General features: G+C 35.8%; 1 protein-coding gene across 4 annotated transcripts in view; it reads left to right on the forward strand.

Annotated features, from left to right (window-relative positions):
• TNPO3 (transportin 3) overlaps positions 1-21429 on the forward strand; it is an 83150-nt gene that overhangs the window by 3085 nt on the left and 58636 nt on the right. The window contains exon 2 of one of the 4 annotated variants that reach the window (XM_057731258.1): positions 7597-7757. The exons of the other annotated variants lie outside the window; for them this stretch is intronic. The gene's annotated coding sequence lies outside the window, so the exon portion shown is untranslated. The remainder of the gene's footprint in view (positions 1-7596; positions 7758-21429) is intronic. 4 annotated transcript variants of the gene reach the window in all.

A 21429-nucleotide genomic window follows, 5' to 3' on the forward strand; every position in this document is an offset into this window, starting at 1 on the left:
TATCTTTTTCTTTTTTTCACATTTACTTTATTTTCTATATATCTACAGTAATTCATCCCAAACTCTCTGTTAGTAGGTACGAATATCCTCTTAGTGTGTTCACACTACCGGTAACCTGTTTCCTTTTTTTGGTGGGAAGAAACCTCTCTGGAGAGCCCTCTATTTCCCTGCTCCAATCTGGCCTGGTTGTTCTCCAGGTCTGTTGCATAATTATTGTCCTGGGATCTCACTATCCTAGGGAATTCACTTCTCTTTCTTGTATTGGATGCACTGAATCCTGGATCCCATGATCTTTTCTTGGATTACTCCCTCATTTGACAGGTAACTGAGAAGGGAAGCTTCACCTCTTCTCATTGTCTTTGTTGGTCTTTTTACTTTGACCACTTTTACCCTGAGAGTTCTCTAGTCTTCTGCCTGGAGGTTATAAACTAGGCTGCTGGTGGCAGGTAGAATAATGAACTGGAGGATGAATCTCACCACTAAGTATGTAACTTTAATGTATTTAATCTGTTTTCAGTATGCTACTCCTGTCCTTAGGTGAGTCTGTTGTCTAAGAGTCCAGAGGTTCTCTACTTCAGTCCCTCCAAAGTAAACCTTGAGTGTTCTGTAGTGGGAGGATAGTATAGTAGCCTGGCCCCTCACAGTCAAGGAGACATCTAGGAAACAAAACTGCTTACACAGATTTGGAACCCATTCCTTTGTTTTCTCTTCCACCTGTGCCTGTCATCAGTACTTCTAATTCTTGAGCCTTACTGGGATTTTGCAAGTGAATTAGTTTGCCCCTTGGCTTCCCCCATTCTTATCCCATCCCCCTCCCTGCCCCCAGGCAAATTTCAGCTTTCTCAGACCTGCTTAGAGGGTTTCCACAGTTTTGTTAATATCATTCTTGTTTCTGTTCTCAGTCTTTGTGGGTTCCCTCAGCTGTTTTTTTTTTTTTTTTTTTTTTTTTTGGTGGGGGGGGTGCAGGGAGGAAACTTTTTACTCTGATTTTGGAAGGAAACTGAGGGCAAAAAGATGTTTCACTCAGTTTGTGTCATACAGAAGTCTTAGCTCTTGAATTTCATTAAAACCTTATTCCGTTGACTGGCCCTTTTTCTTTGTTAGGTCTTGTCTTTTCCCAGGGACTGTCATTCTTGTTGCTTTCAATATACCATTGACCCTTCACCTCTGATTTGGTAGAACTTGCTTCTCCTGTCAGATTTTAGTGCTCTACATCTTATTTTCTGAATTCTCAGGAACTTGATCTTTTGGTTATTCTGTGTCTCACTTGTATCCTCAAACTGCCTCTTTACTGGGTCCTTCCCACACAACTGTAGTATCTGCCAGAGTAAGCAAATGGTTTTTTTGTGGCGAGAGGATGCAGCCTTTATCTAGTTTTATGATTTTTTTATGTTTTTGCTTACCTTTGTGCTTTTACTATTATTTTTTCCCAATCCTGTCTTCAAATGAAACTAACCCATCTTTTCAAAGCCCAGCTTAAATTCTTTCTCCTTAAGGTCTTAACAGATTCTTTTCCGCTGAGTCGTTTCGTTTCTGTTCCTGCCCCAACACCTAAAGCACTTCAATTGCATTTATCATTTTTTCTTAACCTTTTTGAAAATTTGTTTTGCCTCCCCCAATAGGCAGTAGGATCCTTTTAGTTGTTTATATAATCTGATACCCATAGTTGAAGGACCTAAACAATGATTAAGAAATGATCCACATGCTTGACACAGGTTCTTAAAAATGTTCTTGAATGCATAGCTGCTTGTAGCACCTCCAGAGGGGCAGTTGGATGACTCAGATTTGTCTTTATCTACGAATTTCGTTTATTTTTGCTCTCTCTAACATATCCATGGGTGATTGAAAATAAACAGTATTATTTAGCCTTCTATGATGCTCTGTTTTCAGTCTTTCCAATCTTTTTTTAAAAAACAATCTTTATAAGTTTTTAGTACCCTCATTTTATACTTTGAGCTACTTGAGCACAGAAAAGGAGAGGAACTTTTTGACACAATAAGCCTTTCTTGAAGTGGTCACTAAGTGACATTTTAAACTAGAAGGCTGTTTTAGAGCAGTAACAAAACATGCTAGTGTAGTAGCATAGTGTTTTAATTTTCAATTTGAAATTGGTAAAGAATTCCCTGGTGGTCCAGTGGTTAGGACCCCGTGCTTTCACTGCAGGAGGCCCTGGGTTAGATCCCTGGTTGGGGAATTAAGATCCCACAAGCCTCGGGTGTGGGGTGGGGGTGGGGGGCTACTTTAGTTGAAAACAGAAAATGTAGTAACTAAAATTATACCATATAAAGTAGCATCCAAAACTGTACAGTCCCTAAGAAAATTAACAAAAAAAAAAAGAAATTGGTGAGGAACAGAATTTGCCTGGTTTGTTTCAAAACCAGTTTGAATAATATACCTTTTGAAAAATTATTATCCTTGCTTTCCTCAGCCCCATACTTTACTAATCTTAGTCATTTAGCGTAGTTATGATGATCCCCTGGTGACAGTAGATTTGGTACTAAGATGTAATTTGGACATGGTTTAGCCCATGCTACAAGTTAGCATCTTTTCTCTTTTTCTGTTATTTGTATAAAATAGCCATTTTCTGAAGAATCTACATTCATTACTCTAAACTTTTTTCCACCAAAATTCTTGGAAACAACCTACAGCCATGGTTTTGTTTTATGTGTTTGGCAGCTATCATTGATGTCTTCATTGTGTTTTAAAAGAAAGAAAATTATTTTGAGACAGAACTTAAAGGACGCCTATTAACAGTGGACTGTTCTGAATACTTAGTATTCTGTTTGCTTTGTGCACCTCTAGTAACCAAAATTAGTAGACAGTGTAGAAACCAATGGAAGGAAAGACCATTTCTTCATAGGGGTAATAAATTGTGCTACTCATTTGTTCTAAGTTTGTAATTTAGATTATAAGAAGGAGACTACTTTTACAATCTGTGAGTTAGAGGTTATCTCAAAAGTCTTGTAGTCCAGTCTGTAAACTGAAAAAGAATGATGAAAAGAAAGAAAAGCATAAATCAGCTAGAATCGAACCATGCTTTGATAGACTAAGTTGGCATTGTAGTGTTTGGTTTATCACATATCCTTGAGAATTGTCTTCTTCTAAATATATCAGGAAGGTCATGGGTCGTGGAGTATCAGCTTCAGACTTCTTTCCTAGTAATTTTCCTCTTTGGACTTTCTTGATTCCTTAGCCTAGTTCCAAAACCTAGAGTCTTTGGCTTTCCTCTAGTAATGCAGGCATTGATGTGATTTACCTGAAAATCTAGACATATTTTAATGCTTCTGCTCTCATCCTGCAGTCAAATGACTCTTAAAACATAAACATGTTTTTGAAAGGCAAGCCTTCTAGAAAATAGAAAATGTTCCTATACAAATTCTATGGGGTCAGTAAGTTCAGTGAACATAGGAATATTGTATGCTTTGCATTGCTGAAAAATGGGAGTATGTAAGTGAATGATAAAAACCAAAGACCTTTCTACTGAATAGTTTACCCATCTGGCTATATTGTCTAATATGATTGCCATTACCCAGATGGCAATTGTGGCTATTTAAATATGTTAATTAAAATTAAAGTTAAAACCAATTCCTTATTTGTACTGCCACATTCCAAGTCTTGAACAGTGCAGATATAGTCATTTCATGTCCTCTTATTGGAGCTTATGAACAAGAATTTGTGATGGTATTTCTGTTGGCATAATAGTCTATTATCTGGTGGCATTCATCTGTATTTGGATTAATTTATTTCTCATCTTGCCAGGCCTTGGGCCAGAGTCGATGGTTTGAGACAGGATATAAAATTATCAGAGCACTGCTACATTTCCATTTTAACCGTTCTTAGGTGTACAGTTCAGTGGCATTAAGTACATTCATGATGTTGTGCAACCATCACCACCACCCATCTCTAGAACTTTTTCATCTTCCCAAACTAAAACTTGGTACCTGTTAAAGAATAATTCTCCATTCCCTCCTCTCTTCAGCCCCTGGTAACCACCATTCTACTTTTTCTTCCTCTATGAATTTGACTACTCCAGTTACCTTATGAGTAGAATGATACAGTATTTGTCCTTTTGTGTCCGGCCCATTTCACTTAGCGTAATGTTTTCAAGGTTCATCAGTGTTGTAGAGTAAGTCAGTTTCATTCCTTTTTAAAAATTATGGTGAAATACACATAGCATAAAATTTACCACTTTAACCATTTTTAAGTGTACAGTTCAGTGGCTTTAAGTACATTCACATTTTTGTGCAACCATCACCACTATCCATCTCCAGAACTTTTTTCATCTTGTAAAAATGAGAATCTGTACCCATTAAACACAGTTAACTAACTCCCCATTTCTCTCTCCCCACAGCCCCTGGCAACCATCATTCTGCTTTTTGTCTCCATGAACTTGACTATTCTAGGTACCTCATAGAAGTAGAATCATACAGCATTTGCCCTTTTGTGACTGGCTTGTTTCATTTAACATAGTGTCCTCAGGGTGCATCCATGTTGTAGAATGTGTTGGAATTTCATCCCTTTTTAAGGCTGAATAGTAATGTATGTACCGCATTTTTGTTTATCCATGCATCTGTTGATGCACACTTAGGTAGCTTCCGTGATTTGGTTATTGTGAATAATGCTGTCATGAGCATGGGTGTACAGGTATCTGTTGGAGTCCCTGCTTTCAGTTCTTTTGAGTATATCACCAGAAGGGGAATTGCTGGGTCATATGGTAATTCTGTGTTTTTTTTTGAGAAACTGATATACTATTTTACAGGTTGTAAAGAATTTCAAGCTCTGTTCTTTTTGGGGGTGGGGTGGGGAGGAGCGGGGGATTGGCTGCGCCACACAAGACCTTAGTTCCCTAACCCTGGATGGAACCCGTGCCTCCTACAGTGGAAGCACAAAGTCTTAACCACCGGACCACCAGAGAATTCTCATAAGCTCTGTTGAACTTAAAAACAAATGTAATTCTTTGAAACTTGAGCTTGTTCAGGTCACCTCTCCTGTATTTCCCTAGCTTGTACCCTGGTGCTGAAATATTACCAGAGAGTGTTTTACAGTTATACAGGTGAAGTTCCAGAGAGAAACTTTATTTTTCTTTATTGAAAGTTCACAGTCCTGCTAATGGGGATAATTTTGTAGTGTTTGGCATGCAGAACCCCTTGAAAGTACTGATTTAATTTTCCTCTTTCTGGTTAGACTTCTCAAAATGAAAATATTATGAAATTTGTATTTTTTTTCTTTTGGTAAGAAATTTTCTGTTAACAGAGTTTACATTATGTTTTTTACTTTTTTCCCCCCAAGCCCATAGCACTCTTCTTTTCAGGTTTTCTCTGTATTAACTGTTTACTTGTAATTTCTGTCCCAGCCATAGTTAATACCATTTATACAGATGGTCCTAAAGCAGAATATACTTAGAACTAGTCTTAAAAATGTACGTTTTTACATAAGCATTCCGAGTTTTCTAACACTATAATGTATTTTTTATTAAACCTTAAGCTAGACATGTCGTATTTCTGTAGTTAAAAAACTTGAATGTTCAGCATGGTGTTAGTGTATGCTTAGTATGTCTGATAGTACTCTCGTTCTTCAGGTTTATATGAGTTGTTATAAAACTTGCTCAGATAGGCAGGAATAGAGACCGGTGATTAAAAATTTCCATTTTCTATATTTTTGGCTTTCAGGAAGCCTCACATGGGCTACCCATTTGCTTCAAATGAAATGGTTTCAAGCTTGGCATTTTCTACTTTTCAAGCAGGGCTGCCTAGTATAATTAGTAAGGCCCACAGTGAATTGATTATCAAGGAATGCATGGTTCAGTCACTCCTAACACAAATTGGTCTGTGGATCCAGATTTATTTAGCTTTTTTCAAGGCCATTGTGGAGGTTAATATTCACATGCATAGGTGACTAAGGGTTTTTAATTTGGATAGGGATTCTTTATAGTTGTTGAATAAAAATCTTGGAAAATTCCTCAGTACCATATTATGTGTGAGCAACAGCTACGGATTTGAACCAAAGTTTATTTGACAGAGGTCACTGTGACACAGGATTGTTTGAAAATACTTGTCCCAGAAATACTGGGACTTCATCAGAAACTGAGGAGACCACAGTGTGCAGTGTTGTAGTCATTTGGTCTTACTGATTCCTTTCATTGAGATCAAGATAGAGTAATACATATGGGCATGACAGTCTTCCAATATTGTCTTGAAGAGTGTGTATTTCTCTTGGAATTTGAATAGCTTATGATGTTTTAAAGAATTATTTTTAGCCAGGAATCTCTGCCCTCCCATAAGGGAAATTATATCTCCCTTTTAATTATCAATTCAGTTATTATGGGTATGGCTGTGAAAATGTAAACTGACTGAACTTATCTCTATAAATGAGATTTTTTTGCTTCTAGAAAAATTGTTTATGCATACATGGGTATTCTGTGGTTCTGGGAGCTTGCTAGGGGCTTTATGGTTATCTTTCACTTACACTCTGCTTTTGGAGTTGGGAGTTGTTTACTCATCACTGCTGTGGTGAAGGTATTAGCTAACTAAGTTTCATTTCATCATAGTTTCTCTATTTCAGGCCATCTTGCAAAACAAATTATTTGAAAGATAACAGTTTTAGGTAGTGATAGTTTTCTATTGAGATCTATAGCTTATATTTTTCCTAATATCCATTCATATCATTTTCTCTCCTCGCTGTTTAAGAAAACCTTAAGTAAATTGTTACAGACCTAGCAATTTATCTTAAATTTGTAAAATTTTCATACAGGATTAGATACAAAAACTTAAGATAGTTGACTGACTTAAAAATTTACTTTCTCTCTTTCAGGTTAATAAGACTAGTTTGTTCTTTACCTGTCTCATGAAAATGATTTTTTCTTGATTTGGGAAATTCTGATTTTCTAGCACTATACCATATTGTCACAGGGCATGTGTCTAAAATGTTGCATTGTCTGATTGACCGTGTCTTTTAGGAGTTCTTTTTACTGTGCCCTTATCTAGCCTCCCCATCCTTCCAGTATACTATAAATCTTTAATCAGTGTATTATTCACTAATTGAAATGCTTCTAAAAAGTACAGCAATCTGACACATTTATTCTTACTTTTCAGGTCTCATTGAAATATTTGTATTTCCAGAACCTAATTTTCTATTTGCCAGAGCTCTTCTGTTTTCTGTGAAGTATTTTAAGTAATTCTGCCTAATTTGAAGAGTTTTTGTATAGGATTAACTCGCAGCTCTAATCTGCTTCTGATTCTTGGCAGCTAATGAATCCTTAGGCTCCTATCTTGGTGTGTACTTGCATTGTTAAGGGTCTGCTCAGTGATTTCTGTTGATTCGGCAGTTTTAGAACTGTTAGTGTAGAAGTGAGTCTTGGAGCATTCATGACCATTAAAGAGAAAAAGGGCAAGTACTTTTAGGATCTGCTGTGAAGTATAATGAAAGACTTAGAGTATGTTAGTGAAAGGATTGCTGGGCCATAGCCTGCTTCATATTCATCACATGATCATGGAAATATCTTTTCAAAAGACTGATATAAAGGCCTGTTCTGCTACTGCTTTGTGAAATGGAAGATTGGAATTAGTTGCTTAAACGGAAAATGTTCTCTTGTTGCAGCCTCTTTGAAATGTGCTGCTAGTGGGAGCTGCAGCTTCCTCCTGCTGACTCTGAGCCCCAGGCTTCGGTTGAGATGGTCCTTTCAGAAATGTGGAGCTTAGTCCAAGCCTGGATTTCAGTGGGTAGCACCTGGCATCTGTGGCTAGAAAGTCCTATGAAGTGTAAGTGCTTTATTCTCTCCTTGTAAAGAATCCCTTTTCCTTTCTTTCTGCAGCTTAGTAGAGGGGAAGAACTGTGAGCAATGTACTGTAGTGTCTAAGGTATCAGGATTTGGTTGCATTTTCTTAATGATTCAGTGATCAAAACAGGATTACTTGTTTTTGGATGCCAACATTTCTTACACCCTCCTGGAATTCAAAATAAAGGGACAAATTATGACCCCTTCATATATAGTACTGGCAGTATCATCCTGGGTAATTTTTCACTGTCAGTTTACTTGGTAGATTGTGATAGTCAAGTTTCCCAGATTTCTTTAGAGGTCATACTTATATTTTATTCTTGTTCCAAAAGATAAATATTTGAAAAGAGAGGCACCATTTGACCAGTGGGTGAGGCAGCATCAAGATAAATAAGGATGCTTGAAACGAAAAGATGGTTCTTTTTTCACTTTGGTTCTACTTGACACATATACACAAGGAGCAATAGGGGAATTTTTCTGAGACTGATTTCTCATAGAATTGTCCTGGGAAATACATATAGCTGCCATCTATATTTTAGTTTAGTTAAAAAACAAAAAACTATGATAACATAATGAGCATTAGAAGATGCAAATTTTATATTTGGTTTAGTTGCCTGGGGTTAACTGCTATTCTCCTTTTTAGTTTTTCCTATTTTAGAAATAATGGGTAGTATTTTAAAGTAAGGTCAGAAAAGACTCCATTTTGGGGAGACTTTAAGTTTCCCTGCACTGAAATTTTTCTGAGATTCTCAAATCTTTAGATTTTGGCTAGGAAAGTATTGAGCTTCTTCCTATTGCTAAAGCTAAATATATATTTAAAACAAAACCAAACCAAGGCTCCATCTGGGTTAGGCAAGTAAAGTTCTACAAATGAGGACTCTGAATGAAAAATGTCTCATCCTTTCAGGGCCTTTGTTTTCTTTATCTGTAAAGAACTGGTTTACTTGTTTTCTCTTGCCCTTTCTCTTTCTAAACATTATGGATTCTGTTCTTATAGCTTACTTCCAATCCAGTAAGTATCTCAGCTACCTAATAAAAGAATGGGCTTCATGTTTGGGAAAACAAAGAGGTGTTATAGATTTATGAGATGATAGTATCTTGTCATTTTGCTTCATATTTAATAATATATACTTGTTTAAATAGCTCTATGGCCAGGGAATTTTGAGAGATGCAGAATAATTAAGGTAGTTCTGTACTTTTGAAGAGCTTACAGTCTATTAAAAAAGATGAACAAAGGCCCAAATAATTAAAATATAAAGTTCTACAATTGACCTGTTACAGTCAAGGGTACCTTGGTAGTAAGGAAAAAGGATTCCTCCTTCAATATTTTCTCTTTATCGCTGGCTTGCAGGAGTTCGAATGTGATGGGTTTAGCATTTGGTTATTTGGGGGAGGGGGGACAAGAATGTTCCTTGTTGCCCTTGTCCACGGTAGTCTTCAGCAGTTCCAGTGTCCGTTGTACTCATCGGTGGGGCTTTCTCAGTGATTCTGTCCTCGCCTTTCTCAGTATCACTGAGAAAGGATGGATGCATGCTCTGCCTTGCATCTGGAGGGGTCTTGTGCAGGATAAAGTCTTTTTGCTCTTCCTTCAGTGGTAGGAGACCTCTGTGTTGGTATTGTTAATAGTGTTATGGGCTGAAGACTGTTTATGCCCTGTCCTTTAGGGGTAGAGGTTTTTTTCTTTTACCCTTACTGCAACAGCAATGGGTTTTACATAACCTTTGTCTTGGGGGGGGTGTGTGTGTGACATGATTTGCTGCCCCTCCCACACCAGTTGAGGCTTTTGTTGAGTAGGGAAGAAGGGCCTAGTGAGAGCTTTTTGTGTCTTTTCTGTAATTGCAGGTACTCCTTGTCCTTCAGGACTGTACCACCAAAGAGGTTTTCTCTGGTTTCCTGCCCTACCCCCATTCTTTCTCCTGAGTATTTGGTGGAGGTGTGTGGATAAGAGCCTGTAGGTGGTTGTGAATTCCCCTTGTGTCCAAGAGTCCCAGGGGTTTTATATGTTCGTACTGGCCCACACATATAACTTTTTTTTTTTTTATCAATTTGGTAATAATTTTAATTGAATTTTTATTACCTGGTTGTGTGGTGCCCCACATCTCTCTTTGTTCTGCCACAGATGAGCCAATGCTTGCCTTCTTTCTCCTTGGAGAGGTCTCTTTAAATTTCAGTCTACTTGATTGTCCTGGGACCTCAGCTTTCTGATGCATTTAAGAAAAGTTACTCTGTAGTTTATTTGCTTTTGCTTACTGATAACTCTTAAGCAAGGTTCTTTTCAACTTTCTACATTTTAGGTGGGTGTAGAATTCCTCTCAGGTATATAGATTCATTTATTTAAAACTCCACATGATATTGTTGCTCTGTGTAGTCCGTGTTCACAGAGATTTACTCACATACTTAGCTTTCCATCACTTTTTATTCCTTCCTGATTTCCATGTTTCCATCCAGAATTGTTTTCTTTCTGCTTGAAGAACACCCTTGAGTATTTTCTTCTTTGTACTGTTGGTAATGAACTCTCTCCTTTTATTTTTTTTTTCTTTTGGTCTCAAAATGTCTTAATCTTGTTGCATTTTGGAAGGATTTTTTTTTACTGGATATAAATAACCAATTGGCAGTTATTTTCTTTGAGTACTTTGAAGATATTTGATTCTCACTTTTTATTTTGGCAAGTCAGCTGTCAGTCTAATTGTTCCTTTAAAGGTAATACATGTTTTTTCCCCTGGCCTTTTAAGATTTTCCTTTTTGTCTTCAGCAGTTTTTTTAGCAGTGTTATTTGATTGTTTAGGTCTGGTTTTTCTATCCTTAGGGTTTACAGAGTTTCTTAAACTGTGACTTGATGTCTTTTATCAGTTTGGAAATTCCACAGCCATTATCTTGAAATAGTGCCCCATTTTTTCCTTTTTCTTCTAAGATTTCAGTTATATGTTTGTTAGACTTTTTCACTATATCCCATATGTCACTTGCATTCTTCCTGTTCTTTACCTTCTGTTCTTTTTTGAGTTTGTGCTTCAGGTCCTATTTTCTATTGACCTATTTTCTAACATAGTAATATTTTCTTTAGTTGTCTGATTTGCTATTTAACCCTTCCATTTAGGTCTTAATTTCAGTTACTGTATTTTTCAGTTCTAGAATTTCCATTTGATTCTTTTTTTTTGGATTCCATTTCTTAGTGCAAATTCTAATTTGTCTTCTAATTTCTTGGATATGTTAATCAGCTATTTTGTTCCAACTGTTTATTTTGAAAAATTCGTAACTTGAAAAAATTGTATAGAGAACACTGATTCATGATAAGCCTTTCTCCTCAAATTGCCTTTTACCATTTGCTTTCTCTCTCTCACTTTCGAGCCTTTTGGAAGTAAATTGCAGATTTTATAATGGTTGTACCCCTGGACATTTTGACGTATAGCTTGTAAGAACAAAGACATTCTACTAAACTAAAGCCATTGTCACATTAAAGAAATTTAACATTGATGTACAATAATACTATCTAATACACAGTCCATATTCAGATTTCCCAGTTGTTTTAGTTACAGATTTCTAGCATTTAAAAAATTTTATTTTCCCTAATCCAGGAGCCAGTCAAGGATAATGCATTACTTTTAGTTGTTACATCACTTTAGTTTCCTGTTTTTTTTTTTTTTTTTTTCTTTTATGATAGTGACATTAAACAAATCCAGGCCCATTTTGTCTTTGTTTTTAATATGACCTACTCTCTATTTTAATTTGTCTTGTTTTCTCATGATTGTATTCAGCTTAAACAGTTTTTGGAAGAATACTACATGAATGAAAAATTGTTCTCAGTGAGTCACATCAAGAGTCACTTAAAATCTCGTTGTCCCATTATTGGTGATGTTAAGTTTTATCATTTTGGTTGAGACATCACAGTTATTTTAATCCTCATTTGATAATTCCATTATCTAGATAAGTTATTTTCTATTGTCTGTTTCCACCCCTCACCCCCCTTTTTTGCCTTTGTTTGAAAGATACCGGGTATATTGTTTATGAAAAGTTGAAGAGATAATAAATGATGTTTTTCTCTAGAGGTAATTTCTTTTGCTTCTGGCAGGTCTTTATGATAGGACCAGATACCTTTAGTCTACAAAGGGATTGAGGAGATTCTAAAGTGTATGTTTCTTTTGTGTGTGTGCGATAAAATATGCATGACATCAAATTTACCATTCTAAACATTTTAAAGTGTACCATTCAGTGACATTAAGTATATTCATGTTGTTTTACGACCATCACCACAAGCCATCTCCAGAATTTTTTTATCTTCTACAAGTAAAACTCTGTACCCATTAAAAGGTAACGCTTCCCATTCTCCTTCCCATCAACTCTTGGCAACCAAAATTCTAACTTTGTCTCTATAAATTTGACTACTGCAGGTACCTCATGTAAGTGGAATCATACAATATTTGTCCTTTTGTGTCAAGCTTATTTTACTAAGCATAATGTTCTCAAGGTTCATCCATGTTATGGCATCTAAAGGAACTTCTGTCCTTTTTAAGGCTGAATAATAGTCCATTGTATGTATATGCCACATTTTGTTTATCCATTCTTTTGTCAATGAACATTTGAGTTGTTTTCAATTTTTGGTTATTGTGAAGTTTGCTGCTGTGAACATTGGTGATAAAAATCTGAGTCCCTGCTTTCGGTTGTTTTGGGTATATACCCAAATGTGGAATTGCTGGATTACATGGTAATTCTATTTTTAATTTTTTGAGGAACCTCCATGCTATTTCCCATATTGGCTGCACTATTTTACGTTCTCACCAGCATCACACATTGTTACAGTTTCTCCACATTCTCACCAACACTTGTTTTTTTGTTTTGTTTTGGCTGCCTTGTGGCATGTGGGATCTTAGTGCACCGACCTGTGCCCCGTGCAGTGGAAGCTCAGAGTCTGAACTGCTGGACCTCCAGGGAGGCTGCTTCCTTTTTTTGAGATACAGTTAACATACAATAAACTACATATATTTAGAGCGTACAATTTGGTATCCCAATCTCCCAGCCCGCCCCGCTTTCCCCACTTGGTGTCCATATGTTTGTTCTCTACATCTGTGTGTCTATTTCTGCCTTGCAAACCAGTTGATTTGTACCATTTTTCTATAGTCCGCATATATGTGTTAATATACGGTATTTGTTTTTCTCTTTCTGACTCACTTCACTCTGTATGACAGTCTCCAAGTCCAATTTTTAAATTGGGTTGTTTGGTTTTATTGTTGTTGTTGTGTTGTTGGTATTCTTTATATATTCTGAATATTAACCCCTTCTCAGGTATGTCATTTGCAAATATTTTCTCCCATTCTTTGGGTTGTCTTCTCATACTGATATCTTTTAATGATGAATAGAAGTTTAAAAGTTTGATGTAGTCCAGTTTATGTATTTTTACTTTTGTTGCTTGTGTGGTTTGTTTTTGTTTTTTTGCCACGCTGCATGGCATATGGGATCCCTAATTTCCTGACCAGGGATCAAACCCGTGCCCTGTGCATTGGAAGTGCAGAGTCCTAACCATTGGACCATCAGGGAATTCTCTGTTGCTTGTGCTTTTGAGCTAAGATATCATCGCCAAATTTAATGCCCATGTAGCTTTCCCTCTATGTTTTCTCCTAAGAGTTTTATAGTTTTAGGTCTTACATTTAAGTTTTGATCCATTTTGAGTTAATTTTTGTATATGATGTCCTGTTCTTGTTGAAAATTATTTGACCATATATGCACAGGTTCATTTCTGAGCTCTCTATATTCTGTTCCAGTAGTGTTGTGTCTGTCTTTATGCCAGTACCAAACTTTCTTTTTTTTTTGGTGGCAAAAACACAAAATGAGAAATTCAACCTCCCAACAGTTTGCAGGTATACAGTACAATATTGTTGACCACATGCTTGTTGTATAGTGGGTCCCCTGAACCCTCCACCATCCTGCATGACTGAAACTGCATCCATTGAACAACTCTCCACCTCCTCCTCCTCCTAGCCCCTTGAGTTTGACTATTTAGATACCTCATATAAATGGAATCAGTGCAGGATTTGCCAATTTGTGACTGACTTATTTCACTTTGCAGAATGCTCTCAAGGTTCATGTGTGTCTTTGCAGCAGGTTTTTAAGATTGAGTGATATTCCATTAAGACTGAATGGATACTCCCTTGCATGTATATACCACATTTTCTTATCCATTCATCTGTTGATAGACATTTAGTTTACTTCCACCTCTTGGCTTTTATGAATAATGCTGCAGTGAACGTGGGTGTGCAGATATCTTTTTGAGATGCTGTTTTCAATTCTTTTGGGTATATATCCAGAATTGGAGTTGCTGGATCACATGGTAAATATATCTTTAATTTTTTGAGGAACCTCCATACTGTTTTCCGTAGTGTCTGCACTATTCTCTATTACTGTCAACAGTGCGTAAGAGTTCCAATATCTCCACATCCTCCCCAACACTTACTTTCTGTTTTTTTGATAGTAGCCATCTTAAGAGGTGTGAAGTGATATTTAATTGTGGTATTGATTTACATTTCCCTGATGACTAGTCATGTTAAGCATCTTTTTATGCTTGTTGGCCATTTTTATACTGTCTTTAGAGAAATGTTTTTTTCAAGCCCTTTGCCCAATTTAAAATTGGGTTATTGGTTTTTATGTTGTTGAGTTGTAGAAATTCTTTGTATATTCTGGATATTAACTCCTTATCAGATTTATGGTTTGCAGATATTTTCTCCCATTCCATAGGTTGCTTTCTCACTCTGTGGATTGTTTGTTGCACAAAAGTTTTAAAGTTTGGTGTAGTCCCATAGTCCCATTTGTTTTATTTTTGCTTTTGTTTCTTGTAGTTTTGGTGTCATATCCATGAAGTCATCATCAAATACAGTGTCATGAAATTTCTTGTCCCCCATGTTTTCTTCTTGGAGTTATAGTTTCAGGCCTTACATTTAGGTTTTTAATCCATTGTGAATTTTTGTATATGGTGTAAAATGAGAGTCTGCTTCTTTCTTTTGTCTGTGGATATCCCTTTTCCCAACAGTATTTGTGAAGAGATGCTCCCTTCCCCATCTTGTAGTTTTCTCCTTGTTGAAGATCATTTGGCTATATTATCGAGGATTTATTTATTGGTGCTCTGGTTTTTTTCCGTTGGTCTATATATCTGTCTTTATGCTGATACCATACTCTTGATTGCTGTGGTTTCATAATAAATTTTGAAATCAAGAAATGTGAAACCTCCGATTTTGTTCTTTTTCAAGGTTGTTTTCGCTCTTTGGGGCCCCTTGAGAGTCCATATGGATTTTCTGATGAATTTTTCTATTTCTGCAAAAAAAGAAAGTCCTTGGGATTTTGATAGGGATAGCATTGAATCTATAGAGAGCACTTTGGATAGTATTAACAACTGTAGTAAGTTTTCTAATCCTTAAACCTAGGATGTCTTTTCATTTATTAGTGTCTTCTTTAATTTCTTTCACAAGTATTTTGTAGTTTTAAATGTATAACATGCTTTATTCTTGAGTATTTTGTTCTTTTTGGAAGCTGTTGTATATACAGTTGTCTTCTTAATTGTCTTTTCAGATTGTTCATTGTCAGTGCATAAAAACAACTGATTTGGGGGTATTGACTTTGTATTTTGCAACTTTGCTGAATTGGTTTATTAGTTCTAACAGGTTTGGAGGGAATCTTGAGGGTTATCTACATATAAGATCATGTTATATGTGAGCAGTGATCATTTTACCTCTTCCTGTTCAATTGGGATGCCTTTTCTTCTTGCCTAATTGCTCTGGCTAGAACTTCCAGTACTGTGATGAATAGAAGTGGCAAAAGTGGGCATCTTTGTCTTGTTCCTGATCTTATAGCATTTTGAAAAGTTTTCAGTCTTTGAACATTGAATATGATGTTCATTGTGGGTTTTTCATATGTACTCTTTATTATGTTGAGACAGTTTCCTTCTTTACCTAGTTTGTTGAGTGTCTTTATTATGAAAGGGTTATAGATTTTGTCAAATGCTTTTCTAAATCAATTGAAATATTTCTGTGGTTCCCCCCACTTTATTCTGTTCATGTGGTATGTTAGTGTTCGATTTTTATTTGTTGAGCCACCCTTGTATTTCACAAATAAATCCCACTTGGTCTTAGTGTATAATTCTTTAATATACTGTTGAATTCAGTTTCCTACTATTTTTTTGAAGTTTTTTTTTTTGCATCAGTATTCATAAGAGGTATTGGTCTGTAGGGGTTTTGTGTGATTTTTTTGGTTTTTTCTTGTTTTTCCTTGTAGTATTTTGGGCTTTGGTATCAGGGTAATACTGACCTCACAGAATGAATTAGGAAATGTTTCCTGCTTCTTTTCAATTTTGGGGATGAATTTAAGAAGGATTGGTGTTACTTCTTTAAATGTTTGGTCGAATTTACCAGTAAAGCCATCTGATCCTGGGCTTTTCTTTGTTGGGAAGTTTTTGATTACTGATTCGGTCTGTTCACTGATTGTAGTAATATATAATATAGTCTATTCAGATTTTCTGTTTCTTCTTGATTCAGTCTTGGTATGTTGTATGTTTCTAGGAATTTGTCTATTTCATCTAGATTATCCAGTTTGTTGGTATACAGTTCATAGTATTTCATATAAACCTTTTTATTTCCATAAAATTAGTAGTAATAGCCCCACCTTTGTTTCATTTCTTTTTTCTTGGCTAAAATCTAGCTAAAAGTTTGTCAATTTTGTTGATCTTTTTGAAGAATCAAATCATGGTTTTCCTGTGTTCTATTTCGTTTATCTTTGCTCTAATATTTATTATTTCCTTCTCTGTACTATCTTTAGGCTTAGGTTTTTTGGGTTTTTTTTTTTTTTTCCTTTTTTTTTTCTTTTTTCCCCTTAGTTCCTTAAGGTTAGGGTGTTGATTTGAGGTATTTTTTCTTTTTTTAATTTAAGTGTGTATGTATAGCTATAAATTCCCCTCTTAGCACTGTTTTCACTGCATCTTATAAGTTTTGGTATGTTGTGTTTCCATTTTCATATTTTCTAATTTTTCTTCTTTGACCCATTGGTTGTTTAAGAATTGATATTTAATTTTTACATATTTGTGAATTTTCCAGTTTCCTTCTGTTAATTTCTAGTTTCATTTCATTTTTGATTGGAAAAAGATACTTTCTATGATTTCAGTCTTTCTACGTTTATTAAGACTTATTTTGTGGCCTAACATCTGGTCTGTCCTTGAGAAGTTTCAGCCTTTCTGAGGTGCGTTTCCTGTTTCCTACACTGCGTCCCAACTGAAAATCTGGACTGTTTACCAGGCCCTCTCTTCCTTGGAGAGCTCTGAATTCCTCTTTTCATCTCCCCAGTCTTCTGAGGCTGTCCAAAGCTCTTCAGCTTCTTAAGCCTTTTCTCTTCTACTTTCAAATAGGCAGATGCCTTGAGGAGAAAGGTGGAGCCAAATATTGCACTGAACTTTCTACTCCTCTATTTCTTGTCTCTGGAATCTGTGGCCTCATGTTCTAGATGTCTTGGTGGTTCTAATGTCTTCAAACAGGTTCTTTTTGATATTTAATCCATTTTTTCTACTTGTTTTTGGCTGGAAAATTGGTGTAAAGTCAGCTAGTATGGTAAAACCAAAGTTGAAACACTTTATGAATGCTGTGAACGTTTATAGCTTCAGGTTGTTTAGGGAGCATGTAGGGCATAAAACTAACTCCTGTATGTTAAAAAACTTCATTATGCTTTGCAAAAAAAAATGTAATTTAAATTTTTACAAGAAGGATCTTATATCATCTGCATCTTTGTTTTTTGAATGTATATCTTGGAGATACTTCCATGTTAGGACTACAAATTTATGTTTATTTTTGAAGACAGTTCCAAAGGACATGTTAAAAAATATTCAAACATCATAAATCTTCTTTGCATCCCTGTACCCAAATTAACAGTTCCACAGAAGGAAATAGTGTTTTTGTTTGGTTTTGACTTTTGGTTCTGCCCTTCACTTTTGAGATCTCTAATTTTAAGGAGACAGAAATGCTTAAGTCAGAAATAACAGATAAGAAGAATGATATAATTGGTATTTTTTTTTCTAGTTTCTGCCATTCAAATTAAAGTACAACATGACCCTGTACAATCAATGAACTTTTTCACAAGGATGCTGACCTGGTGGGTTGACAGATTTCACTAGGGAGAAAGACTTCATACTAGTTTAATTTAATAGGCAGTGTTGAGTTTTGTTTGTTTTGTTTTATTTCATTTTTTAAACACAGATACAGAAAAGCCAAACAAAACAAATGTGAATTAAGGTAGGTCTTTTGAGTATCTTTTAATCTGTAGGTTTTTGCTTTCCCTGTTCTGTTGAGGAATCTAGGGCATTTGACCTGTTGAGTTTGTCTACAATCTTGATTTTGTTGATTATATAATTAGGACACAGTCCTGCTTTCCTTTGTATTTCCTGCAGATTGCCAGTTGGATCCAGAGGCCTGATGAGATGCAAATTTGATCCTCTTGTGGTGATGGTATCTTTTACCAGGATGCACATAATATTGCATCTGTCCTCATGATCTGCTACTGTGAAACAAATTACCCCCAAACTCCCAAAACTTAGTGACTTAAAACAGAAACCATTTCATTATATCTCATAACTTTGTAGGTCATGAATTTGAGGAATTTGACCAAGGCTCTATGGATGATTCTGCTCCATGAGACATCCATTTGGTGGATGAACTTGGTCTGGAGGTTCTAAGATAGCTTCACTTACATGCCTGACACTCCGGTAGGAATGGCTTTCCATGTAGGATTAGGTTTCTTTCCATTATCTCTCCAGCAGATTCTCCATGTTTTCTCTCTAGCAGAATAGTCTGAGTTCTTAATGGTAAGTGTTAGAGAATTTGTGGGCATATGTTAAAACCACCTCAGTAACCAGTGAATATTTTGGGGAGATAGTTTGTTGTATTTTATCATTTATCTATGAATCTTGCTTGTAGCAGTTATTTCTGGGGTATTCTAGTGGTGGTGATTTTCTGTATCTCTCATTCCTTCCACATTTATTAACTAGCACTCTTTGGTTAAAAAAGATGTCTTCTATCCTGCAAATAACTGCTCCCCAGTTATTTATTCAGTTGTTGTTCACATCAGTATGGACTCATGGATATTGTTTTGTTTTTGAATTATAATCCAATACTATCATAATTTGTTACTCCAGGTTTTCTAGCTTAGGCCATTGGGAGCTTTTTCAGTTGGCTCCTATGTCCTTTGGACTTTAGGCTGGTTTTAAAAATGTTTTTCTGGTCTACTTTCCTTGTAGGGGTGCTATTCTGCTCATTATCCCCCCCCCCCATTACTATATATATGACATTTGAGCTCAATGGCTTATGTTTTGTGAAATTAGTTTTTTTGAACTTTTAGAAGGAGGCATATGTTAAGGATAGTATTTCCAACTTCATAGAGCTTGCTTTTTGTGCGAGTTAACAGATGTCTGATGATTCATTTCCAAAGAATGGAGTAAAGTTTGCAGACGTGACTAAAGGCTACCAGAAAGTAAGGGGCAAAAGTTCCTGCCAAAAGTGGCAGAACAGAGGGAGGCATGGTAACAATCACATCATCATGAGGGAAGTCTAAGCCCTCCAATTAAAAAGTAACAAAGTACTTATTGTAACCTTATTGGTAGGCAACGTTAGGGAAAGCCTGTGAACCTTGTGGTACTCAGCCAGTGAGGAACCAGGGGAGGGATTTTCGGACTAGGAAATAAAAGGGTTGTCGTAATCATTTTGTGTGTGCCTGTATGCAAGACACCTGTTCTTGCAAGACCGTTGTTAAAGTCTCACCTCACTGTACTCTGGGCTTCCATGTCCTTTCTTTGATAATTGGACAAGCGAGCTTTATTTCTCACACTTTTCTGTGATTTTTCAGATAGTATTTACAGATATGGTGGTTTGATTTCTGAGATTTCCTAGCTTTGTCACCTTCTCCTTTTTTCCCCTTTGTCTTTGCTGTACTTGTCCTGTATAATATGGATTCTTTTCACAGAGGCTTCTCAGTTTGGGGCCCTGCGCTTTTCAGTTTCAAGAATTTATAGAGGCTAGACTGTTCCATCTCCTTAGACCTTACGTAGGCCTCTTTTACTCATTTGCTTTTGGATTGGTCAAAATGTTTTCTGTCTTCAACTACAATCTTCAAATTGGCTCCCTGTGCTTTCTAGTGAATACCTGTTGACTCTTTTGGTGTTCTCTGCTCTTAGATCCATTAGATACCCTGTTTCCTCTGTTTCTGCTTTTACTGAAGTTGAAATGGGTCTTAAGATGTCACTGGCTTGTCCTCATCCACTTATATTTGGGGATTCTTGGAGATAACTAGATAATACCTAGTTTTGTTGTAAATGTCCATAGTGCTTTGGTTTTGTTCTTTAATTGCTCTGTTTTTTTGAGGGCATTTATAGTGATTCCAAGGCTGCATATCTGCTATTTTTTAAAATACCAATTTGAGCAAGATATATTTTGATGGCATATTAAATCATAGATGTGCTTGGGTTACTGGTTAGATAATGAATGGCTAAAAACTATGTGGCTTGGAAGATTTTTTTGTGACATTTTGCTAGGGGTAAAAAAGTACAAAAAAATTAATATATTTTATCTAGAAGGAAGTTAATGTTTCATGCTTGTTTTCCACTAACTTATTACTTGATTAGAGCTAAGTTTTATGTCAATGAACATATCGTTCTGAGTTTTAGAGCCTCTTTTCAGTTTACTTTGGGAACTTGTACAGGCCATTTCCTTGACTTGCCATTTATCTTTGGAAAGAGCTTGAAGAATCATGTGTATTACTTGTGAAGTGCTCTATCTTCATAAGAAATTGAGTAGATAAATCTGTGTTATCCGTCTTTTACAGTAGGCTCTGTTCCTGAATTGGTATTGAAAATAATTTTCAGTCCATTATTACTAGCCCATTTTAGCCTGCTCCCCTGAAGAAGGAGCAGTTTGCTATAGAATTGGATTAGAATGTATCAGTTGTTAATGCGTTGCCTACTTTATACTGCATGAGTTTGTTCCCAAAGTTATCTTTTAAAATAAGGCTTCATTTTATAACTGTGACTAGCTGTTAGAGACCAAGTTCTGTGCTTTTGTTGTATTTATTATTTCCATAGATGCGCCTGTGAAAATGATTTTAGTAACATATATAACAGTTTGCCAAATATAAAAACATTAGAAAATAATTGAGGTATGTGAGATGGTTTTTCTACTGTTTTAGTCAGGCACTAAAGATGGAAATGTAGGCCTACTGAGCCCAATATAAAATATATTCTCCTGTTTATAGATATATTAAAATATCTTTCAGACTGATTTCTTAGAGTGAACAAAAGCTAACTTATTTTAAGTGGAAAAGAGAAGAAACATCCAACCTATAGATTAGGGCTGGAAGCTAGACAGTGGCATTTTAGTTTTAGTAGAAACTTTTGGGACATTTTTCTTTATACTCTCCCCACTACACAATTAATAATTCTAGTCAGCAAAATTAGATCTATTTATTCAATTGATAACTCTCATGCTTTCCTAGAATCAGAAGATTTTAGGTAATAATTTTGTTGAGCAGGGCTGTAAATATAAATATATACTGTAGTTTGAAGTTTTGGCTGAATTAGTAGGTGATTTCGTTTGTCACATTTTTCTTTTATATACTTTGGTATAATAAATTTGTATATGTATTGAGGT

The sequence above is a fragment of the Hippopotamus amphibius genome, chromosome 4 (genome assembly GCF_030028045.1).
Source record: "Hippopotamus amphibius kiboko isolate mHipAmp2 chromosome 4, mHipAmp2.hap2, whole genome shotgun sequence".
Lineage (NCBI taxonomy): Eukaryota > Metazoa > Chordata > Mammalia > Artiodactyla > Hippopotamidae > Hippopotamus > Hippopotamus amphibius.